The sequence below is a fragment of the Crocuta crocuta genome, unplaced genomic scaffold, assembly GCF_008692635.1.
Source record: "Crocuta crocuta isolate KB4526 unplaced genomic scaffold, BGI_CrCroc_1.0 scaffold262, whole genome shotgun sequence".
NCBI classification, from domain to species: Eukaryota; Metazoa; Chordata; class Mammalia; order Carnivora; family Hyaenidae; genus Crocuta; species Crocuta crocuta.
In genome coordinates, this window is record NW_027528869.1 from 3818452 (window position 1) to 3833421 (window position 14970).

The 14970-nt window shown below is 40.4% G+C and overlaps 1 long non-coding RNA gene across 1 annotated transcript in view; it reads left to right on the plus strand.

Moving 5' to 3' along the window:
- Positions 1-13588, plus strand: part of LOC144225217 (uncharacterized) — a 200705-nt gene extending 187117 nt beyond the window's left edge. The window contains exon 4 of the long non-coding RNA XR_013333237.1: positions 13320-13588. This is a non-coding gene — a long non-coding RNA (uncharacterized LOC144225217). The remainder of the gene's footprint in view (positions 1-13319) is intronic.
- The last annotated feature ends 1382 nt before the right edge of the window (positions 13589-14970 follow it).

The window sequence follows — 14970 nt, forward strand, 5'->3', positions numbered from 1 at the left end:
CATTTAATGCTTATTTATTTGAGAGAGAGAGAGAGAGAGAGAATGAATGAGCAGGGCAGGGGCAGAGAGAGGGAGACACAGAATCTCAAGCAGGCTCCAGGCTCTGAGCTGTCAGGCCAGAGCCCGATGTAGTGCTTGAACTCACAACCATGAGATCATGGCCTGAGCCAAAGTTGGAAGCTCAACCCCCTAAGCTACCCAGGTGCCCCTATGATAAGTGTACTCTGAATCTCTTTCACCTATTTAATCCACCTCCCCCCCCCCCACATCCCCTCTGGTAACCATCAGTTTGTTCTCTATTAAGAGTCTGTTTCTTGGTTTTGTCTCTCTTTTCTCCTTTTATTTTTTCCTTATGAAAAGCATGGTAATTTTAGAGTATTTGTACTTTTTACATGGTGAATACCTTTCCTCAGAGCACATTTTCCAAGAAATTAAGGTGCATGATACAGGGTTCTTTTGATCTACCCTTGAAAGTCACAAAGCATCATTTATGTTACATTTTCTTGATCTGAAGCAAGCCACAAATCTACCCCAGATATGAGGGAAGAGATTACAAAAGGGCATGAGTATTGGCAGTTGGGAATCTTCGGGGTGGGGTTATTTTTTGTGGCTAGCCAACACATGACCTTATATTTTATGTTATAAGTAGTATATAGTTATAAGTAGTATAAATAGTATATAGTTGCTATTTTTATTTTTTTATAGTTACTATTTTTAAACCCATCCTAAAAAAATGTACTTTTAGAAAAATTAAAACATTTAAGCCATTTGCATTTAATTTAATTATGGATATATATTATGTTTTATTATTCCATCTTATTACTTCTTTTCTGTTTATTTCACTTGTCCTGTATTCCTTTTTCTTTCCTTTCTTGACTTCTTTTGTACTGAATACTTTTTACTGTTCTGCCTTCCCCTCCTCTTAGGCTGGTTACATTTTACTATTTTTGAATAATTACTAATAGTTTATTGCATCTAAATTTTTGATACTTTTTATGGATATATAATTTTTGGATGCTATTTATTTCCTTCAACACTTTAAAGATGTAACTCCATTATCTTCTGGCTCTTATTATCTCTGTTGAGATATTATGCAAAAGTCAAATTGTTACTCCTTTGAAGGCAGTCTTATTTTGTTGGCTGCTTCTAAGACTTTTCTTTACTTTTTTTTATTTTGTTTTTGTTTTCATCAAATTTATTGTTATGTTTCTGAGTGTGATTTTCTTTGTATTTATTCTGCTTGGCATTCATAAGACTTCTTAATTTGTGGCTTACCGTCTTTAATCTGTTTTGGAAAATTATCATTAATGTTTCTTCAAATATTTCTCTGCCTCATTGTTTTGGTTATAAAAACCAAGACTTGTATTTTGGACATAGTTTTCCCCTAGGATTAGAAGCATAGAGATGAATTCTATATTGTTGTGGATATATTTCTTTATTAGCATATGGAGAATTTTCTTATTATGTTTAATGACTATACAGTATTCACTTGCATAAACGTTACTACAGTTAATTTAAATAGGTCTCTATTGGTGAAAATTTATAAACAGTATCACACCTCTATTTCTTTGAAAGGATTTTCTCCTTTGCCTTTCTCTTTCTTTTTCTTTCTTTCTTTCTTTCTTTCTTTCTTTCTTTCTTTTTCTTTCTCTCTTTCTTTCTTTCTCTCTTTCTTTCTTTCTCTCTTTCTTTCTCTCTCTCTCTGTTTCTTTCTTTCTTTCTTCCTTTCTTTCTTTCTTTCTATTTTTGATTACTCATGACCATTCTTATGATTACGCTTAAATATAAAGTCCTAACAAACTCTCTCAAAAAGATTTACTCTTTTCCTTGTTGCTTTTTTATACCCCTATTTCAGCAGTTATTACAACTGGTTGTGATATTTTGTTTGAATGTCTGTATTTTTCTTCACAATGTGAACATCTTATGATCAAAGGTCATGCCTGAGTCATTTTTGTCTGCCATTTGCCAGGTGAGATCTTTGGAACCATAAACATTCAATAAAGGTTAAATAAATAAATGAGTTTTCCTCTTAGAGATCTTCACAACTTCTTATCCCCTTTGGTCTGTTCATTAATCACTTTATGAGCTTCAGTACTGACTGCTGAAAAGGCTCACAGGACTCAAATCATTTATACTCAAGGAATAGTTTTATCACAGGCAAAGGATCCAGTACAATAATATAAAAAAAAAAAGGATATATATTTAAAGTGTCTGGAGATTTCATGTCCAGGTTTCTTTGTTTACCCATTGCTGGGTGGAATAAAGCATGCTTTGTCTCAAACCACCACAATGGTGTGGGCAAAGCATATTGTTACCAGGAAGCCCAACGGCTGCTCTTGAACCAGGTCCTTTACAGTGAGCTAATCATATAGGAACATTATATTTCTGTGTTCAATTTAACTGTCAACTCTTCTTGGCTCCACTAAAACCAGGTACGACTAATAAATCCAATTGTAATTAGTAAACAATGCTGGTAAGCCCGTGCATCCTGCTCCCAAACAACTCATAGACCCATGGTTACAGAACATCCTTTATCTTTGTTAATATCTTAAAAAGTGTGGGCCAGAGGTTACTATTATGCTTTAGGAAGCTCTGAAAATAAGCATGCCAGAACAGCTGAGATTATGTTCAATAACTGTTGAGAAGGATGTCAGAACACGTCTCGATTTTCAGAGCATCAAACATTCTTTTAAACCCAAAACATGTGAGACATTGGTCTTTAATTGGGCTTAACATAAGCATGCAAATAAACCCAGCTAAAACTTGGAAGTACAATTTTGGGGAAATGTTTACCTGTTCTTAAAATCACAGCTAGCCATTGTCCATTCTCAAACTAACTAGATATTAAACGGCTCAGAGGAGATTAAGTCAGGCCAAGAGAAGTTAACATTTAACTGAACAAACTGCATCTATTATTTAGTTATGATGTCCTTGCAACCCTTATGATCCCTCAGATCTCACTTCAGCCCCTACTTACTTGTACAGTCTCAAGAATGCAGGGGGCCTTAATTTATCTGAATCTGACTTTCTTTTAATTGTGATATTTGTGCCTATTTTATTTTATTTTAATGTTTTGTTTATTTCTGAGAGAGAGACAGCGTGAGCAGAGGAGCGTCAGAGAGAGAGGGAGACACAGAATCTGAAACAGGCTCTAGACTCTGAGCTGGCTGTCAGCACAGAGCCCGACGCGGGGCTCGAACCCTCAAACCGCGAGATCATGACCTGAGCAGAAGTCGGACGCTTAACCGACTGAGCCACCCAGGTGCCCCCGCGTCCTTATTTTTTAACAGCAGCTTACCATTCCCTTGTATGGAAGAACATAATATATTTAACTACTCCACTATTGATGGATATTTAGGCAGTTTCTAGTTTTATTTTCTTTTAAATAATGCCACAGCGATATTCATTGATATTTATTTTTCCACACTTTGAGTCTCAGTTTCTTTGTCTGTGCCAAAGAGGGAAGTGCAACTGCCTATCTCAGAGGGCTATGGGATGAAGCAAATGATCTAATGAGGGTGAATATGCTTAGTAAGCTGTTAAAGACTGTGGAAATAATTTCTTGGCACTTGCCATATACTGAGTTGCAATTGACTACAAGCATACATGTTTAGCTTCCCTATCTAATTAGAAAAAATTCCTTGAATGGATATATTTTTGTCTTATTCAGCTTTGTAATCATCTCTGTCAATTTCCATCACAGTTCTTTGCTCTTAAATGACTCTAAATAAATAATACTTGGATAAGAGAATGAAATTTGCCTGTATCTTCTAACATTCTTACCCTCTTCTTTTAGATGTAGCTCATTAATTATGTTTGTCTTAGTTGTCTTTGCCAAGTCACCTATTTTCTAAAGTTATTGGTCTTCAAGTTTTACATGTATTTTTGCTGAATTCCTGGTAACTTAGATGATGGGTAGTTCCAGAAACCCCAATCTAATACTCTGTCCCAGTAAGGTGGGCATTTTGTTTTGTTTTTGTTTTACCATGTTTTTTGCTACAGACTGGGAGGTCATCTGACCTTGCTTAAGTCCAGGTACGGAATTCACTCCTCCAGGATTCTCATGGTTGCAAGTGACAGAAAACTCAAATTACCTTAAGCTGTGAAAATAGGTACACGTGGCTGAAAAATCTGGAGGCAGCACTAGCTTGGTCTGATAGCTCAAATGATGTCACCAAGGTGACCACATTACTCAGTCTTCCTAGATAAAAGCTTCATGCCTTGGGGAACCACCCTGCCATTTGTCTTTCTGGATTGAAAAATGGCTGTAGCGGTTTTAGATCTTTCATCTTCCAACTGTACATTCCAGGGGAAGAAAGTCTCTTTTAAGTAGTTTTTGATGAAGAGAAAGGACTTTTCTTCATCCCAGAAGTTCCAGTAACATTTTATTGGCTCTGGTTCCTAATCAATCACTATTGCCAGGGCATAAGCTGATTGGCTTAAGCTAACTGGCTTAAGTCTGACGGCTTTTAGTCACATCAGCCCTTAGTTTGAGAGGGTCTAGTTCTTCCAAACTCTGGGTGAGAATGAGAAAATAGTTTCTTGAAGAAAATTCAGAACACTTTTAGGAAGTAGATAGGATGCTGAAGAACCAAACAATGCCAAGTAGTTCTATAGGAACTTTCTGTGTATGTTTTAGTTCCATTTCATATATCCCCTGAAAGCACCTTAGGTTTTTCTTACCTTGATTACTTTATTTCTCTGCATCAGTACCAGACTTGCTTGATAGAAGCCTCCTCAATGGTAGTTTTGTTTAATGAAAATGTTTTTCTGTGAGTCAAGTAATTTCCTTTCAGAGACAGGTGAATTGTAATTAATCATTTAAAAAAAGAAGCAAATCTCTTTAACCATCTCCATTGAAAGTCTCTTACCATTACACACTTCTGCTTTAATACAAAGTGAAAGTACCAACTCCTTATCCAAAGGCAGGTTTAACATATGGTTGCAGGTGGGTTCTCATTTTTAAATTGAATTTAATTATAATGATTTGCCTGGGCAACAATTATCTTAAACTGAATAGGAAGAGGATACCACTTTTCATTAAAATACAGAATCAATTGGGCAACTGAAAGCAGCTGCCATGGATGGGGGCAGACCAAAAAAAAAAAAGAAAGAAAAAAGAAAATCCTAGACTTAAGAAAGGCCAACAGCTAGGAAGTAGCGAATGTGTTCTTACTACTTGATTCTCTTGCCAGTGTCTTTACAATTAAAAGCAAACAAACAAACAGCAGCAACAGCAGGGATTTACAGACCATGGTGAGCATAACCTATTTTACTTTTTAAGCAGTTTCCCTTTTCCTGAGCAAAGGGAGAGTGAGCTCCTGATAGGAAAATTGGTGCAAATTAAGGGCATGGGGGTTTTAATACCCATCTTGGATTTTTTCTCTTCACCACATTTTTGTTGTTCACTAGATCATCTAAGGTGACAGCTCAACTCCCTCTGTTTATAAATGGAAAATGTCTTTTGATCTGGCAAAGAACCGTCAAGGAAGGATATGTCAGCCGTGTTTAGAGTGTGTTTGTTGTTTCCAGTAGAATGTACGCTAAATACTACCACGTTATTCTTCTGTCGTTACTGAGCAACCATGAAGTCTTCGCCAATCCCCTACCCGAAAAATTAATCTCCTTGCATAATAGCCAGTGATAGAAGCATATGGTCCCTCTGCTCTGCTCTCTTGACTATTCCATTTTCTTGATGCCTCACTGTCCTCTGCCATTGGGTACTCTCAGTCCTCACCTCCCATGCATGGGCTCACTCCCCATCTTCTCGTTGTCTCACTTCAGTTCACCCTTCCTCCATCCCTCTAGAACTTTGTCTTTCCCTTACTGCTCTTCTTCTTGCAGTCACAATCACCTAAACTTTGGCAAAGGAAAAATGTTCTGAAAAATAGCAATGATCCTGATGGAAATAGATGGTTCCTCTGAGCTGGGAATGAATGTGGGGATGTGCACATGGTGCTTGTTATGAAAAACGCAGGTAGAAGAGAAGAGTTTAAAATGAAGCTCTTCTGATTATCCTGGACTGCTCTCATTCCTTTTCACCTCTCTGGCTTACCAAAGACTTACCTAAGGTATGTGCTCAAAGTCCCTCTGAAGTGGAAAACTTTCAGTGAATCTTGATATTAATCCTGTAGTTTCCATTTCTAATGGGGGTGGGGTTGAAAGGATCTATTGAAATGAAAAAGTTAATTAACCAAAACATCAAATTGGTTGGAGCCATTTGTCCTATTTTGTAGTTTATCCAATAATTAGGTTTATTTCTTGATCTATAGTCTCTGGTCACCCTTTCTATTTCTCTTTGCTTCCCTCTCCATCAAAATTTTATAGACTCTATTAATCAGGGTCCCAGTAGCAAATAGAGAACACCTTCACATTTGGAATACTAGAGGAGAGTTTAGTAAAGGTGTGGGCAGGAATAGGGAACCACATGAATGTACAGGAGCTCTGGGCTCCCTTACCAGCCATAGGCCTATGGGAGCAAGAGGAAGAAGCGATTACTGTAAATTTCAGAGGGAGAATCCTGAAGAGAGGCCATTTTCATAGGCATTGTGACCTTTGGCTTAGAGACAGAACTCACTTCCCACTCTCCTTTTCTCTCCTGATCTCCTACCAGGTCTCCCCATTGGTTGAACCCAACCGGAATTTGGAGACTAAAGGAGCCTGTTAATGCAGTCCACACAAGATAGTCTCTCGGAGCAGAGATGAAGTTCAAGAAAGGTGGAGAGAGGGTCTGGAAAGGCACACGGAAGAGATAGGACATAACTCTTTATGAAAGGAAGGCAAACTGGAAATACAGAAAACGAGTGTAGAAAGTTGACATAAATTTATCAGGATAAGATTTTGTGAGTTAAGAGCCAATCTGAGGTAGAAAAATAAGATTCTTTGGTCTTGGGCATCAGTCTTGATTTTTAACTTTAGATCTGTGTAATTTTTTTTAGATCTGTGTAATTTTTGGAGTGTCTTCATACCAGTGAGTACCCAAAGCTTTAAAGTATGCGGCAACATTTTAGGTTCACCTAAGAATGCTACACCTTGGGAGATAGCTTGTACATACTCATAATTAGACGATTTATGTCTTGGTACTAAAGAATTCTAATAAATGAATGCAAGTACTTCTGTTTTATGAAGAGATGCATTAGAGGACATCTGTTGATTTGAGGCTTCCTTTCCTCCCTTTTTTGTAAATAATTCCTTGCATTTTCATTGAGGACTTACCCTTCCTTTCTTAGCCTTTGTGAAAGGTAGACATGTGATTCAGCTTTGCCAGAGGGTGCACTCAGTTCCCTTGACCACAGGGATGGGATCCAGGATGAGCTCCTAAAACAAGGTAAGCCAATCACAGTAGAGCCCAGAACACTTACTCTTCACACTCCTCTCGAACCCCGGAGAGTGAAGGACAGGAGTTGCTGACAATCGTTTCTGCCACCAAGTGGGCACTGACAATGAAAGCGACATGAAGGAGAGCAGAACCGAGGTTTGGAGAGAGAACAGGCTCTTGTGACAGAGTTTGAGCCCTTAGATTAGTCTGTGCCCGAAGCCAGCTCTGTGCCTATTCTATATGCTAACAAGTTCCCTTTTTACTCAAGCTAGTTTGAGTTAGATCTTTAATTACTTGGAACTGAAAAGCTCTTAAACTGATACAATGGATTCTGGTCTAAGTATCTGTATAAGCCTTTTCCTTAAAGGCAAAACAGTAATCCCACTAACTTCCATTACGAAGTTATAAAATTCCATCTCAAAGAAAGGATTTCCACAGACTGTTGGAAATGAGATCCACAACATCATATTCCAGGGTCTTACAGTCAGTTAGCAAGCACGTTGTGTTTCCCCCTTAGTTCTCTGCTTGCAATTTGATTTCTCATCTTTTGTTAGTTTGAAGACTTATAATGACTGATAATGGAGCTCCATTCATAGGTACTGCCATGCACACATACCCCTCGGACATTAGCACTCAGAGCATTACACAATGGAGAGCAAATTTGTTCCTCACCTCATTGATCCCGCATGCTCAGTCTTTGGAATAGTTCATATGATTGAAAGTTGTTTGTTTTCACGTACACATTTAGTGAGTCTCAACCTGGCCACTTCGCAGCTCAAGGGCAGGAAAAGGAAGGACAATAGAGCCCTGAGAGTGGCCCTCAGAGCCAGTTTGCTTCCTGGGACGATGGTAAAAGTAGTGGTTAAAAGTTGGACCTGAATGTCTGCTTCTCAGTATTCGGATCTGGGGAGAGGGATGATATGTGATGAGATGATGAAATGTGATGTGATGTGATGTGATGTGATGTGATGTGATGTGATGAGATGAGAGAGAGCTTCCAGGCCTGGGTTCAGCATGGGAGAGGGTTCTCAGCTACATAGTACCACAGGGAAAGGTAAACCAGATATGTTTGGAAGGCTGTAGCCTCTGTTTTTGTTTTGTTTTATTTTCTGCCTCATTTGGGCATCTCTGCTCCCGTCAGCAACCCTGGGGCCCCATTGTTGGTGATGGACGTGTAGTCAGTGCAGATGGTGGGGCATGAGGCCTTTTTTCATCAAAGTACAGAAGACAGAAGTGTGAATTATATCCTGTCATCATCTACAAAAGCACGATAATTCGGCTCTAGAGTCAGAGAGACTGGGTTCAAGTTCTTTACAAGCTATATGGCTTCCAAAAGATGAAAACCATAATAGGACCTACCTCACATGTTGATGTGATAATTAAATGAGATCATTAATTCAGTACCTGCCACATTGTAACTCTTCAGTTAATGCTAACTTGAAAGGGAGAATGGGGTACACTATACAGGATTTTTTAAAAAATAAAGAATCTTTCCATAACCCACATCCCTTAACTTCCATTTGCCCACGAGCCTCCCATCAGCTAAGTCCTTAGATATCTCCAAGTTTCCCTGTCACCCAGTTGAAAAATAAATGTAGATCACATTGCATTTTGAATGATCTAAGCACTGTGCAGCAAGCTCAGGATCTGAAATTAACTTTGCCTTTATATTGTTCATGCTAGTTGCTCTTCAAGTACAATTATAATCAGAGAGCTAGCACTAAAAATAGTACCAATTCTCATTTTTTCTCTCGGTGTTATCTGCTGCCATACTGTTTCCCAGGCATGTTTATTTACTTGATTCACAACAGTGAATCTTTTTTTCTTATTAGCCTGACAGCAATGGTTGGATTCCACAGCAACGCTCAGTGCAGCTGGTAAAATCTTTATTGCCGGTGAAACACACAAGGCCCGCCTCGCCGTTTCCCCTTGAGAAGCTCTGTGCCAGCGTTTGTCATGGCGAGAGTTGCCTGAGCAATTTTGCTGTGGCAAAAAAAAATTAGAGAGAGAGGACCAGAGTAGGGCGTTAGCTTTGACAATTTCTGAGTCCTTTTTCCTTTGCGTGGAATGACAGTTTGGCTGTCACATTTTCCCTTGCTCCCTTTCCGTACTCTTCTGTGCCCCGTGGGCAAGCATGAACTTGGCACCAGGCGGAGAGGCCAGGCAGGCGGCTCCCATCACACACAGGGCCCTGCTCTGATGCCCCTTCCTCACTCACAGCTTGGGAACTTGCGAACTCTGTTGGTGATCTTTTTGATTACCGTGCGTCAAGATGCAGTCTGGTAAAGGAAAATACAGTAACGCTGGGAGCATTTCACCCTGGGGTATTGACCCCTGCGTTAGACTGAGATTATTCAGGGTCTTAATGGGGTTGTTAGGTGAGCACCAGTGGCTGTTAATTCCGTGATGATTCAGTTCTTTCCCTCTCCCTTTCTAACACCCCTCCTCCACTAAATAATAATTAATGATAATAATAATAATTCATCTAACCCTGAGACGAAGCAACAGGTAGTCTGAGGACACAGCTGCGTAATCTGTGAGCTCCAGATATTGGCTGTGAAGCAGGGAGGTTTGCAGCCAAAGCAGCCAGTGAGGCAGCATCTGAAAGAGGCTCAGAGAGAGTGGAAGGGTGGAAGAGGGGGCGGGGGGAAAGGGGAATCCAAGAGAGGGGGAAGGAAGGAATAGAAACTGAATTCAAAACAGGAGTGGAAGCAAAAAAAAAAAAAAAAGGAACCAACCAAATCAAAGCAAGCAATTTTTCATTCCAGTTCCTTCAGAACTGAACCATGTGCCGAAAGGGGCCTTGCTTCTCGAGGAAGCGCGAGAGGCAGAGAGGTTCTGGCCGCGGCGCTGGCAGTCGCTAGCTGTGGGATCCCTTGCAAGGCTTTGAGCTGTTACCACGTGTATAAGATGCAAGACGCTAATGGCTGCCCAAGCCATCAAGTAGGGTTGATGAGAGGCTGAAGTTATATGGAAAGTCATAGAACCACTTTCAAAAGGGAAAAGGCCAGCAGCCCACGTAACATATTACGTGTTCTTCTTCAGAGTGTGTAACAGACCTCAAGCTTCTGTGTTTCTTTCCTTCCTCAGAAAACGTCATGCTTGCTTTAAGGCATCTGAGGCNTGTAACATATTACGTGTTCTTCTTCAGAGTGTGTAACAGACCTAAGGTCTAACAGACCTCAAGCTTCTGTGTTTCTTTCCTTCCTCAGAAAACGTCATGCTTGCTTTAAGGCATCTGAGGCCATGCTCAGGATCTTTCACTGTCTTTTTTTTTCTTCGCAAAGACGTGAAGGCATCGACCCCGCTCTACCACTAATTTGCAGAGATAAAAACAGTATAGGGCAGTTGGTCATCTTGCCTTCAGCCAGGCTTTTCCACTGGAGATGACTGTCCAGTTGGCAGTTTCTCTCTGGCTGGCCTCCAGGTGTGACACGGAAGGTGGTCATCTCTTCCTGCCATGTGTTGGGCGGGACTGGGCATCAGTGGTCAGAGGGACGTGGCTAGCAGGCTTTGGAGCTCTGTGGTCCCCAGAGGCCTCCAAGTGGTTTAGCCTGGAGCTGTAACGAAAACCATCTCTTGCAGTTGGGGAATTCTCAGCATCCATGTCACCCCATCTTAGCCGAACCCTGTTGCTGCCCAATATTTGGGAAGTCCACCATTTTTACCCTGGGGCTTGATACGGCTCTGGAGTGAAAGTTTCACACAGATCTTATTCAAACTGAGGATCAGAGTAGAGATTTTCATAATGTTCCTGAGTCTGATTATTTAGGAATGTTTTTGGAACCCCTGTAATTCCCTGGGGGTATCTGTTCTTTATGGCATGCTGGACAGGGAATTATAGCTCTTTCCACATGATCCTTTTCACCATTCATGGTGAGAGAGTGGTATGTGCATCATAATCATTCAAAAGTTAGTGACAGACTTACCTCATTGTTTTAATGTCTACGCTTTTCATTTACTCATACAACATTAATTTATTGAGTGTCTAATTAAGTGCCACAAAACCTACATTATTTCTTAAGTACCTTGAAGACTCCATGCTCTCAAGCGATTTTCACTACAATGCCTGAGACATGAGATATTTCTATAGAAACCTGGTACAGGACATCTCTCAGTGCCAAATAAGTGGTAGAAACATGCCAGAGCTCAGAGGATGAAAAGGTCTCTGCCTACTGGAATGGTCTAGGAAGAGTCCACAGGGGAGAGGGGACTTACATTTGGCTTAAACTTGGAAGACATGGAGCGAGTGAAGGACATATTACATGGGAGACCCAGCAGAAGCAAAGTTACTGAGGCAGGCTTGCACAGGGTTGAGACTCACTCAAGAGCAGAATGGAAGTTCAGTACAGTGGTTAAGAGCAAGGGCTCTGAAGTCATCCTGCTACTTACTATCTGTGTCACCTTGGGAAAGCTAGTGACCTCTTCTTAGCATCATTGTTCTCTTCCGTAAAATAAAGATCCTAGTTCTTGTCTTGAAGAGTTGGCATGAGGAATAAATGAGATCACGCATGTAAAGTCCTTTACACAGTGGCTGGCACACAGTAAGCTCTCAACAAATGGCAGCAATTACTAGTAATCCCAATAATATCGGTCGAGTTGTGGAATTTCTTTTTTTCCCCCCTGGGGAAAATGGGAAGCTACTCAAAGTATTTTGCACAGGGGTATGACACAACCAAAGCCATCTTTTCAGAAGGTGAATGAGGTAAGTGGTATAAAAAGTCTGTGGCGAGAGAAGAGACTAAAGGTGGGGATTCCAACTAGAAAACATTTTTTTAAGTTTTTTTATTTTTATTTTTGAGAGAGAGAGAGAAAGAGGAGGGAGGGAAGGGGAGAGAGAGAGAGAGAGAGAGAGAGAGAAAATGAGCAGTGGAGGGGCAGAGAGAGAGGGAGAAAGAGAGAATCCCAAAGTGGGGACCCTGACACAGGGCTTGATCTCATGAGGTATGAGATCATGACCTGAGCCAAAAGCAAGAGTTGGATGCTTAACTGACTGAGCCACCCAGACACCCCTAGAAAAGAATTTTAATCATTCAGCCACCGAGTAATGACCTTAGTTGTGGTAAAGGCAAGAAAGAAATGGAAAGAGAAAACATTAATATCAATTTTCATGACTGGATGTAGGAGATCAAAGACTGGAAAGTTTCCAAGACCAGAGTGTCAGCTTCTTGAGGGCAAGAGGTGTATTCTAATTCTCTTCATCCCCAGTGCTTAGTACATTGCATGGCATCCTGCAGCCTTCAGTATATGTTTTTGAATGTGTAAGTGCTTAGAGGTGTGAGTATAAAGGAGTGAATGAATGAAAGAATGAATGAAAGAATGAATGAAAAAGGACTTGTAGGTCATGAGTGTAAGTTGTTGAAAGAATGACAGTTACCACTGACCAAATTCACTTCTTCCTTGGGATATTTTTGGTGTCTGCTTTGTCCGTGATACTTAAGCATCAGAATTCACAAACTATCTACGTAAGGGTCCGATATCAGTATTTATTTGCTTCCTTTTAAGGAAATGGTTCTAATTGTAATGAATGTGTCTAAAGGGAGAGTTTTAGTTTAAAGATTTTAGTTTGACTTTGCTTTCTAACTTGAATAGAGATTTTACCTCTCTAGTGTGTCCTCTTTAGGATTACTAAAACTAAACCCTATGCAAGGTTTTTATTCAGGTTCTAGAAACAGCTTGTAAACTTTAGAATTTATGGAGTGAGATTAAGAGATAATCTCCATTTTTTACGTTTGTATAGTTCTGCCCGTTTTCTTTTTTCTGTTTCACAAGAAATTGGAATAAATGGATTTGTTTCCTTAGACCAATAGCTTCTGTGGAAAACTCAACTCTTTGGTTTCTGAAAATGGAGAAAGAAATTCTAATATAATCAGAACCAGGGATTTCATTCTTATCCGAAGGTGAATTTTCACTACCAACCTGTAGGACACAACCGGAAACTGCTAATAGACATCAACTTCCTTAGATTTAAACTCACTGGCCTTGTTCATATTTTTTACAGAACCAGAAAACGACCCAGGCACAATGACATCTGGCAATGAGACACTTTTACCTTTGATTCATCCTTTGCAAAAATTATCATGATACTGTAGAGCTCTGAAACCCGCATTGGCTGGACATTTATGAAGATCATTTTCCCTTTTCCGCAACAAAACCGGATCAATTCCCGCACTCGTCCTAAATGAAATAGGTGGAATTCAGCCATGTGACCGTGTGAGCTCTTGCTGAAAACAGGATGCCCTCAGGAGCTGTTCAGTAACGTGCACCTTTCTCTGTGTGAATATAATAGAAAATGACTTTGTTACCTGCAGTCTTTTTTTGGGGGTCGTGAATTGTGGTAATTATGTAAGATTCCAGCTTCTTTAACTAACTAACCTTAACTTAAAATTAGGATATTACAGTAAGTTTTAGAGGAATAGAGATTTTTGATGTCCCAGGGAACAAGGTTTTATAGGGCCAAGGTGCCCTGGTGGGCAGTGGGGATAAGACCTTGTACTCGGCCACAGACCACCAAATACCCGGTTTCCTGAGAAATCAACTGTAGGTGTCATCACTTTCTTCCTCCTACCATCACCACCAAGGCCGATCCTGACAGTATGGCGCTGATTTCCATGTGAAAAGAGCATGGGGCAATAGAAACTGGGAGAGCTTTCATCAGTGAAGTTATTATCGACAGAGACTTGCTTCTATCGGATGTTAGCACTGATCTGGGCAGTAGGTGGGGACCAGTGTAGTTCTGGGGATCTCAGAGTAGTGATAACCTTCCTTCCAGAGACCTAGAGTTAAACAGACTTAGTTCTCAAAGGTTTCCAGTGTCTGGGCCTCTATTCCATATTTCATATTCACCACTGAGAGACTCAGTGGGCTGATGGCCCAGCCTGTACTAGGTATCTATTGTTGACTAATTATGGCCACTGGGGCAGAGTCAGGCAACACAACTGGCTACGAGCAATCACTCCAATGAAGAGCTCAAGCAGTTCTGTGAGAAGTTAATATATTAATTTTAGGCTATTTATGTATTAACATCCTATTACTCTGTAACAAACCTGGGGAATCAGGATGGCCTGCCTTAAAAATGGAAGAAGACTCGTCATTCTCTGAGGCATTAAACTTGGCTACTGATCTTTGGGGCATCTCCACTGTTTCCATGAAATAATGGTCATCAAATCCCTCACTCCCAGTGTGTCAGTTATGTGTGTATTGCTACATAACAAATCATGCCAAAACCTCACGGCTTAAAACAACAACTATCGTTATTTGCTCATCATTTTGTGGGTCAGTAATTTGGGATGAGCTTAGCTGGGCAGTTCTTCTACTGGTATCAGCTAGAGTCACTCATGTGGCTTAATTATTTGGAGGCTCAAGTGGGGCTGGATAATCCAGGGTGGCTTCACTCACTTACCTGCCATTTGGTGTTGGCTTTCAGCTGGGCCTTTTTCTCCGTGGCCCTTTATCCTCAAGCAGGAGAGCCAGCCTTCCTCACATGGCATCACTGTGTTCCAAGAAGCATCTTGAGGCCTGGACTTGAACGTTTCGCTATGTCATACCACTGCATTCTACTACTTAAAGCAAGTCACAGGTCAGCCAAGACTCAAGGACAGGGCAAATAGACTGTATTTATCTCTATAGGAAGAATGGCAAAGTCATAAGCA